Source organism: Petromyzon marinus, chromosome 43, assembly GCF_048934315.1.
Source record: "Petromyzon marinus isolate PM22_M1 ecotype Great Lakes invasive population chromosome 43, UKy_Petmar_22M1.pri1.0, whole genome shotgun sequence".
Classification (NCBI taxonomy): domain Eukaryota; kingdom Metazoa; phylum Chordata; class Hyperoartia; order Petromyzontiformes; family Petromyzontidae; genus Petromyzon; species Petromyzon marinus.
The window spans coordinates 13,295,841-13,304,570 of NC_133709.1; the positions used below are offsets into that span (position 1 = coordinate 13,295,841).

The 8,730-nt window shown below is 46.2% G+C and overlaps 1 long non-coding RNA gene across 2 annotated transcripts; it reads left to right on the forward strand.

Moving 5' to 3' along the window:
• The first annotated feature begins 684 nt into the window (after positions 1–684).
• LOC142930817 (uncharacterized) lies at positions 685–8,334 on the forward strand. Of its 2 annotated transcripts, XR_012946791.1 has the most exons (3): positions 685–1,000; positions 1,899–1,959; positions 2,900–8,334. It is a non-coding gene; the product is annotated as an uncharacterized LOC142930817 (long non-coding RNA). The 2 variants fall into 2 exon arrangements; XR_012946790.1 differs by lacking the exon at positions 685–1,000 and having other exon boundaries at positions 1,110–1,959.
• The last annotated feature ends 396 nt before the right edge of the window (positions 8,335–8,730 follow it).

The following is an 8,730-nucleotide window of genomic DNA, read 5'->3' on the forward strand; positions in this document are numbered from 1 at the left end:
CCAATTATTATATTCGCCTTTTAGCGTCCTCTGGTCTCACACCGTTTTGAGACGAGGCTCAAAAAGGTGTCTCTGGTGTGGAACAATCAGTTTCAGAGTGTTTTTTTATTTGCATTCTGACCACAAGCATTGTGGTTAATGCAGATATGATTCCTTGTAAAAGGTCTCAGTTTCGGTGGTTTAACATCTTAACACAGCTGTTTTGTTGCCAGAAAAAAGGGGAAAAACCGATGATCAATTATGTTCTGCTCACGAGAAATGTTCTCGCACGCACGCTTGCTATCACCAGCATGTTAAAGCCCCGTCGTTGACAGACCACATCCTCCTGCCACCAACACGTGGTGCACAAATATAAGCCCCACGAAGTAGTTGACCATCGCCTTATCACACTGACGAAACGCCACTGCGCCTCAGCTGTATTTTCGATATCTCCTGGGCCTAAACGTTTTAAAAGTTGACGAACCAACTCGGCCCACTTTCCCTGGTTGCGCGCAGGTAGAGTATCGATGAAATCGGCCGCTCTTCCATTTAAATGCAGCACCCATTAATTTTGGTAGTCGGGGTAACATTACCATAGAGCAGAGGTGGGGAACCCTTTTCCTGCCAAGGGCCATTTGGATATTTATAACATCATTATATCAATTATATTTATGTTGCTATGAAAAAAGCGCCTAGATTTATTGAATTTCGACTCGTGCAGTTGCCTTGGCAGGGCCAGACCAAATGATTTTGCGGGCCTCAGACGGCTCGCGGGCCGGGCGCTCCCCACCCCTGCCGTAGAGGAACTGAGGCATGTTGTCTGGTCATTTATTTTGTTATTTATTTTCTCCACACTTGGGTTAACGATTATTTTCACCATAATGTTCATTATCTCTGCTTCCTTAGCTTTGCACCCCACTCCCCATCCTGCAACACTTATTCTGTTTATCTCTTCCTCCCGCAATGCCTCTCTGTGGCTAAGCTACACAATCCGGCCGTCCATAAGCATGCCAGCTATCAGGTAAAGCACGCACGCATGGCCCTATGCCCCCCCCCCCCCCGCATGTCCTGGCATGCCCTGGTACTTGCATCCTAATAATTCTGAAGGCGTGTTTGAAGGTGCATGTATATATGTGTAAAGCTCCCTCGCATTGTTCCATTTTCTAGATTATTGATTTCACGAGAGCGTATTTACAAGGCGAGAGTACGACTAGCATGTTTCACAAGGCTATGACTATCTGCAGCCCCGGGGGGTTTCCCACTGGGTTAATCTCGAGAAGTCCTCGATGGTTTCCACCATGTAGATCTCGGACAGTCAGCCCCACTGTCGTCCACCTGCAGTCGCCCTTCAGTCCCCGAGGGAGCGCCCCAATCGCGGGCCTCGCTCCCCCTTATATACCCGCTCGGCCACACCCTGGTCACTTGCAGCACTTTCCCCCCGAAGATTGTTCCAGCAGACTCCACCGTCCTCTATTTCCCTTCTCGAACCTTCCCTCGTACAGTTCCCTGCACCTGTTTCCACCGATCTCCACCGATCCTACTATAATCCTTGCCATGTACAGTACCCTACATATATGTGTGTGTGTGTGTGTGGCAAACGGTAGTGTAGTGGTGAGGGCACTGCACTATAAACCCGGCGACCAGAGTTCGATTCCTACTCGCGGCCAACATCAGTGACGAACATCTTAACCGGTCCTGGGCCTCCCCGAGATCAACTCAGCCTGAAATAAGTATTTGGAGCAGTGTGTAAACATTACCACTGGTGAAACAAAGGCAGTCAGGCAATGGTAGAGAGTCAGCCCTGCCAATCAGGATTTGAACTTGTGACCTTCCGATTGTGAGCCTCTCATACTACCACTGAGCCACCTGCCTGGGAGAATAAAGCAGGGTGTTGACTGAATTCCTCTGTGTCCTGTTAGGAACTCGCCAACATTCAAGTCACTGGAGGAGAAGGTGGAGAGTACGGTGTCAACAATCAAGGTGAGACTGTGGAAGGTGTGTGTAAGAGGGTGATATTCGATTACTGGTAATCTATGGGGAGCGGTTAGTGGGAGTGTAGGCGGTTAGCACTACGCTGCGCTATGAACCCGGCGGCCCGAGTTCGATTCCCGCTCACCGTCACGACCAGTGACGGATATCTGCACCCTTCCTGGGCCTCCCCTAGGTCGACTCGGCCTCAAATGAGTACCCAGTGCAGTGTGCCGTAAACATCGCCACTGGGGAGACAAAGGCAGTCGGGCGTGGTGTTGGTCACCCACCCCCTCGTGTGCCGTGCCGTCCTTCATAGGTGCTAGCTAACAGCACTTGCCCCAACAGCCTGTCAAGGCTATATATGGGGGATCTTTGTCTTTGGTGTGTGAGGACATGCTCCTCCACGTTCCTGGGATTATTGCACTAATATGTAAACAGACAAACAAGTGTTTATTGCCCATGTATCTCGTGTCCTGTGTATTCGCCATTTGCTCGGAGTAGAATGTGAGATGTAAAAAAAGGTATGTTCACAAAGGTGTTTGTCAAGGCTGTAGTTTGTCTTCTGCTTGATTTAGTATGCAGGTCATTGTGCCCTTCCGAAATAAATAGATTCTAAAAATCTAAAATGTACTACACTTGGAGTATGGAGGTGTATTGGCTAGGACTGGCTGCAACCGTACTTTTGTTGGGTGTCTTCGGTGTTGTGGCTGGGCACTATTTTTGTAGTTCTGGAAGGTATCTGCCGTTTATATTAATATTTTATTTATCTAATGAATGGTTGATATGTTATACACAATGATAGAAGCCAAATTTATCGTCCAGATTCTTAGATGTCTCACTCTGGTCATCTTGCCCATAGTAGTAGCAATGTCATTGCCTATAATGACATCTCGATCTTGATTATGTTTCATGTTCAACGTGTCTCCTCTCTCGCATCCTGTACACACAGGCTCGGGTGAGCCGCAGTTCAAGCCGCAGTGGCAGCATCTCAGAGGGCCTTGGGGCCACTGATATCATTCAAGAGGCGGAGGAAGCGGAGGAGGAGGGTCTGAAGCTCCCCGTGGTGCCAGTAGGAACTGGGGGACCTGGTGCCACTGATAGAACAGTGGAAAATGTGCCACTGTAACTGGGCCATCAGGGCTAGCTTTTCTCACTGCTGTGTAGAACACACAACCACCGCCAGCACAGTGTAGGCTTTCGCATGCCAATGTTAACCAGTGCCATCCATAAAACCACTATCCTGTGAACTTCACTCTTTGATTCCTCCTGCCATGTTGAAAACTCCACATAGGGTTCAACCACCGCACTGTAGATCACAACACCACACCCACTCGCAAACCTAACCACCCACTGATTCACCCTCTCACTCATCCAGTGTCTCACTCACCCATCCACTCTGTTACCCACCCAATCCACCTGCCCAAACCAACCCACCCACCCATCAAAAATTACCCACTCAAAAAACCGACCCATAAAAGCCCATCAGCATATAATAACACACCCACCAACCCAACTACTGAACCAAACCAACTAACTAACCAACCACGCAAACCAACCCACCCACACCAACCCACTCACCCAAACCAACCCACCCACCCAAACCAACCAACCCAAACCAACCCACCCACCCAAACCTTTCCCCGCACCTCCAATGAGCACGGTTGGCTATGAACGGTGCAAAAGAAGTTCAAGATACATACAACTCACCCAAACTAAGCAAGCAACCAACCCACCCACTCATCCACCCACCCAAACCAACCCATCCACACCAACCCACCCACACCAACCCACCCACTCAAACCAACCCACCCACCCACCGACCCAAACCAACCCACCCAAACCAGCCCACCCATCAACCACACTTCTCTTTCTGCTCCATCCCTAGTGAGGTTTGACATTAGAATTTCTTCCCATTTTATTTTTCCAAGCTTTAATAATCACCATGCTCAATTCAAGAAAGTCTTAACTGGTATCTATTACAACTCTTGATCGTGCTCTTTATTTCTTTCCGCATGATGTTTTGGGCATTTGGGTCTGTGCTCAGTAACTTTGTTCACCCATCATTCCAGTGCCTTGTACCTCACCTGCATATCTCTGTCCTTTCCACATGTGCCCGCATCATTCAAGCTCTGCAATTGCCATAATATTCAAATATCAAGCTTATTTTCTTCAACCAGGTGAGACCATAAAGAGAAAAGTCTCATTTGCAAGAGCGACTTACCTGGGTCGCCAAATTGACAAAAGCGAAAACATAAAAAGAAAGTACACCAATGAAACTAATAGACATCAGAGCAAAACAATCATTTATTTTACCAGGTATGGCCCACTGAGCTATGTAGCTCTTTTTCAGCAGCAACCTGGCCACATGATAGTTCAACCACGTGGCTTGTCACGTGAAAATCTATAGTAGCCTAATACTCTAAACGCACGTTGATTCTAAATGTGGAGGGAAAAACCGAAGGACCCAGAGAAAAATCCACGCGACCTCGGGGAGAACACGCAAACACAGACATACAGGGGTCAGGGTCGGGATCGAACCCACGGCCTCCTGTATACCAGGTGAGGTTGTTAACATATCGCAACCTTGTATCGTGAAATATAGAAATCATAGAATATATATAGAAATCATCGCAAAAACAAAAACCTAACCAACCATTCACCCGCTCGCTTCACTGCAGGTTACAACATTTCTCCTTCTTCCCTCGCACTGCTCCACTTTGGAATCTTCCCCTTGTCCCTCTTCCCAACGTCATCTCACCTCATCTTGTTCCTGGGGCCCTACAGTCAAGTCAACCGGAATGTTCCCGATCTCATTGGAGCTCGGAAGCAAAGCGGAATGGAGCCTGGAATAGTGCTCGGATGGGTGACCACCATACACATGCATGCATACGTGTGTGGTAGGTAGCAAAGGGGCAGTCCAGCAAACCACATTGTTGGACTCTCCCTCTCTGCTCCCAAGTAAATGCTCCCCGTCTTCACTGACCCCTACTGACCATTGTGGTGAGGTATGGTGAAAGAACCACAGGACTTTATAGATGCTACATCTATCACTTATGTTTCCCATCGGGCAACATTGGTTCCCTAAATGCGTTCAAAGGTACCTAACTAAGCTCACCTAAACTAACTAGAACGGCATTTAAAACTCCCTAACCATACACGGTGAAAATTTCTAACAAAATAGATTATCAGGCAAAATTCCTCCTTCCCGTATATGTCCCTCCACGTCAACATAAAGGTATTTCATAGCTCGCATCAGCCTCGTCGCCTTCTTGGAATGCATACATTTAAGCAGCATTGGTTCAATTTATAGGGTCTCATCAGCAAGTCAGGCTTGCTTGCTTGCTTGAATCAACGCGAGTGAACTACTAGTTGCGTATAGGCACAGGCTCTGTCTCTTAGATATCGGTCCTACTTCTGGTTCTTTTCATTATTTACCATCCGATTTTGACACGAAGGAAGAGAAATGCGTTTCCAGTGGATCATTTGGTTATCCCATCACTCCATCTCACTGGTGGATGTCTTCACGGATATGTTCGATTCCCTTGACTGCCCACTTATTGTTCGTCACCGTGGCCCGTGCTGCCAGCCACGATGTACCCTGCGCAAAGCCTACTTAATACTGAAGCGTATCAATAACATCATCTAATATTCTCTAATCCAATTTGCTCCTTTCCCTGTTTCTCATTGTGATTGCCAGCATGCATCTCCCCGTGCTTCTTTGCACATTTTTAAGCAGTTTAGATTCCTGAGGTGTTTCTGACGCATATCGTGGCAGGGAGTATGCACAGATTACAAAACATTCCCGTCGAGGTACATTGCTGTGGTTTTTATTATTATTATTATCGAGTTCAGCCTTCCTAGAACACTTAGACCTGCTCTTGCCCTTCACTTTATTTGATCTGTTTTTTTATCCGGGTCTGCCTTAAATGTTTGTTTCAGGCACACGTGGAAAATATCCCCAAAGCTATAAACGTACATGTTACATTTATTCGTTATGTTTCCAATGGTTTGAAAGTTGTTTCGCCTAACTGCATTTCAAGCTATGTAACTCAGCTACCTAACTAAGCTACCTAAGAGGCCTAACCTAAACGACCTAAAGTTACCTTTTGCAACTCCATAACCAGATAAGATTTTGTTTTAATAAAATAAATTAGTGGACAATACACCTCCATCACGTACCTCTCCCTCCACGTGAAAGCATCAAAGTAATTACACAATCCATGAACTACACGTCCCTTCTGGGATTGAATTTCATTGCAGCATTGGTTTAATGTAAGCACATTTTGGACCGGTTTTACATTGAACGTCTCATCGGCAGAGTCGGGCTTGCTCGAAGCAATGCTGAGGATCTGCCATGTGTTTATATGCAAGCGTGACTGGTAATGAGAGACTGAACGTGGAAATTAGTGCAGAGTTTTGCGTGCGTTGAAACCAATCCTGCTGAAATGCATGCAATCCCAGAAGGCTGTGTGACTGATGGGATGTTAAAAAATAAAACCTCATGTGAAGGTACAGATATGGAAAGGAGGCATCTTTGTCTGATTATTTGTCTTGACATTATTTAGGGGACGGTTTAAGAGGCCAAGGTTGTTGATAATTTCATGTTGCTAAGCCCCAGCAATTGTGTAGGACATTGACGTTATGTAACGCTACTGCAACTGTAATGGACTGATACTGCATGGGTCATGTATGGATATTATTGTGCGCTAATGCTATAGATAGATGAACTATAATTTTGGTAGAACATTACATATTAACACTGATAGGATTAACACTGCTATGGGTTTACTGTGTACTAACACTCCAATATGGTTCTGTATTATGTATGTTTATTGTGTTTCAACGTGCCTGTAGAATGATTGTGTATTAATACAGTACTTGTACGAGGTAAACTCTGATAGGGCTAATGTAAATGCTGCAGGGTTGTTATTAACTGCCATGATATGATGCCCATTCATACTTGCTGCATACACATTGCATAAAGGTTGTAATATAGCAATGTGAAAAACGTATGAGTTATAGTATAAATACCAGTCATCTCAGTTTGATACATACTCCTTTATAAGGTTGTTGAATGGTAACCGGTAAAGCGGTAAATGCTGTCAGAATCAATTACCACTTCCAAAAGTCAGGAGCCATGAATTGATTCCAGTGGCATATTCACAGTGAACGCTCCGTTTGGTACATGTGAATGTACATGTGGTACATGTGGTACATGTGAATGTACATGTGGTACATGTGGTACATGTGAATGTACGCGTGGTACATGTGGTACATGTGAACGTACATGTGGTACATGTGAACGTACATGTGGTACATGTGAACGTACATGTGGTACATGTGAACGTAAATGTGGTACATGTGAATGTACATGTGGTACATGTGAACGTACATGTGGTACATGTGAACGTACATGTGGTACATGTGAACGTACATGTGGTACATGTGACCGTACAAAACGGAACGGTGGTGGACCAAAGTCACCTCGAGGTGCATTTGTCAAATGTTTCGGTGAACAGGTAAAGGTGCGGCGGCCCTGCACTTGCTCGCTTACTCGGCCGCTGCTGACGACAGGGCCTCCACTGAGAGAGCTCTGGAGGGTATTTTTGCTCCACTCTTGCAGATAGTTTTGGAAGCGGTGGGCACGCCCCAACTTGATCCCATCAAAGGTGATCTGCCGATTGTGGACCCATTGTGGAGGCGCCACTGTGGTGAGAGGGTGCCACGGTGGCTAGGAGATGTTTACTTCCTCGCCTGGTATGCAGGAGGTCGTGGGTTTGATCCCGACCGTAACACCTGCTGTATATTTGGAGTTTGCATGTTCTCCCCGTGGTCGCGTGGATTTTTTTCCGGGTCCTCTGGTTTTTCCCTTAAAAATTAGAAACGTGCTTTTCGAGTCATTTGGCCGCTATAAATTTCCACGTGATAAGCCACGTGCGATGTAAGAAACTGGCCCCGTTGTTTCAAATGCCGCGCTGGGAAATGAAATTGGAGACCTCTGGGCTACAAGTTCACTGTGGTAACCGTTACACCACAGCAGCTTCCTTTAATTTTCTGCTCTAAAGGTAAAACTTTTGTGTTGCTGGACATTCTATATGTGTAGTGAACCAGTTTACCAAATATTTTTTACTGCTTTTTAAAGCGGTTACCTGCAACACAAAAGACTTGAAACAACCCTTGCTCTATTCAAGCACTAGTCTGATTCATAATATCGTATTTCATTTGGCTTTTGTTGAGGTGTCATTTTAAATCATAGTTATGCAATGCCCATTGGTTGTGTACGGGGCCACGTTTACATTTCACTCAATGCTGTATTTTTTAGTAAACGTTGACGTGCCAGGCTGACCAAAAACTATTTTAAAATAAACACATTCATGGGTATCAGTTTGTGTGTGGTGTTATGATCCGTGTTTGCCTATGGGGAGCAGTAGTGTAGCGGTTTGCGCGCTGCGCTACGAACTTGGTGACCCGAGTTCGATTCCTGCTCACGGCCACCACCAGTAACGATGATCTCAACCTGGTCCTGGGCCTCTCCTAGGCCGACTCAGCCTCAAATGACTACCTGGTGCGGTGTGTAAAATATTGCCACTAGGGAAACAAAGGCGGCCGGGCGTGGTGTTGGCCACCCACCCCCTTGTGTGCCGTGCCAGCCTTCATAGATGCTCGCTAACAGCACTTGCCCTAACAGTTTGTTCACGCTATACGGGGCATCTTTGTTTTGTGTATGTCTATGCACACGGCGACGGGGAAAACAGCGAGTTCGACAATAATTTTTAAATC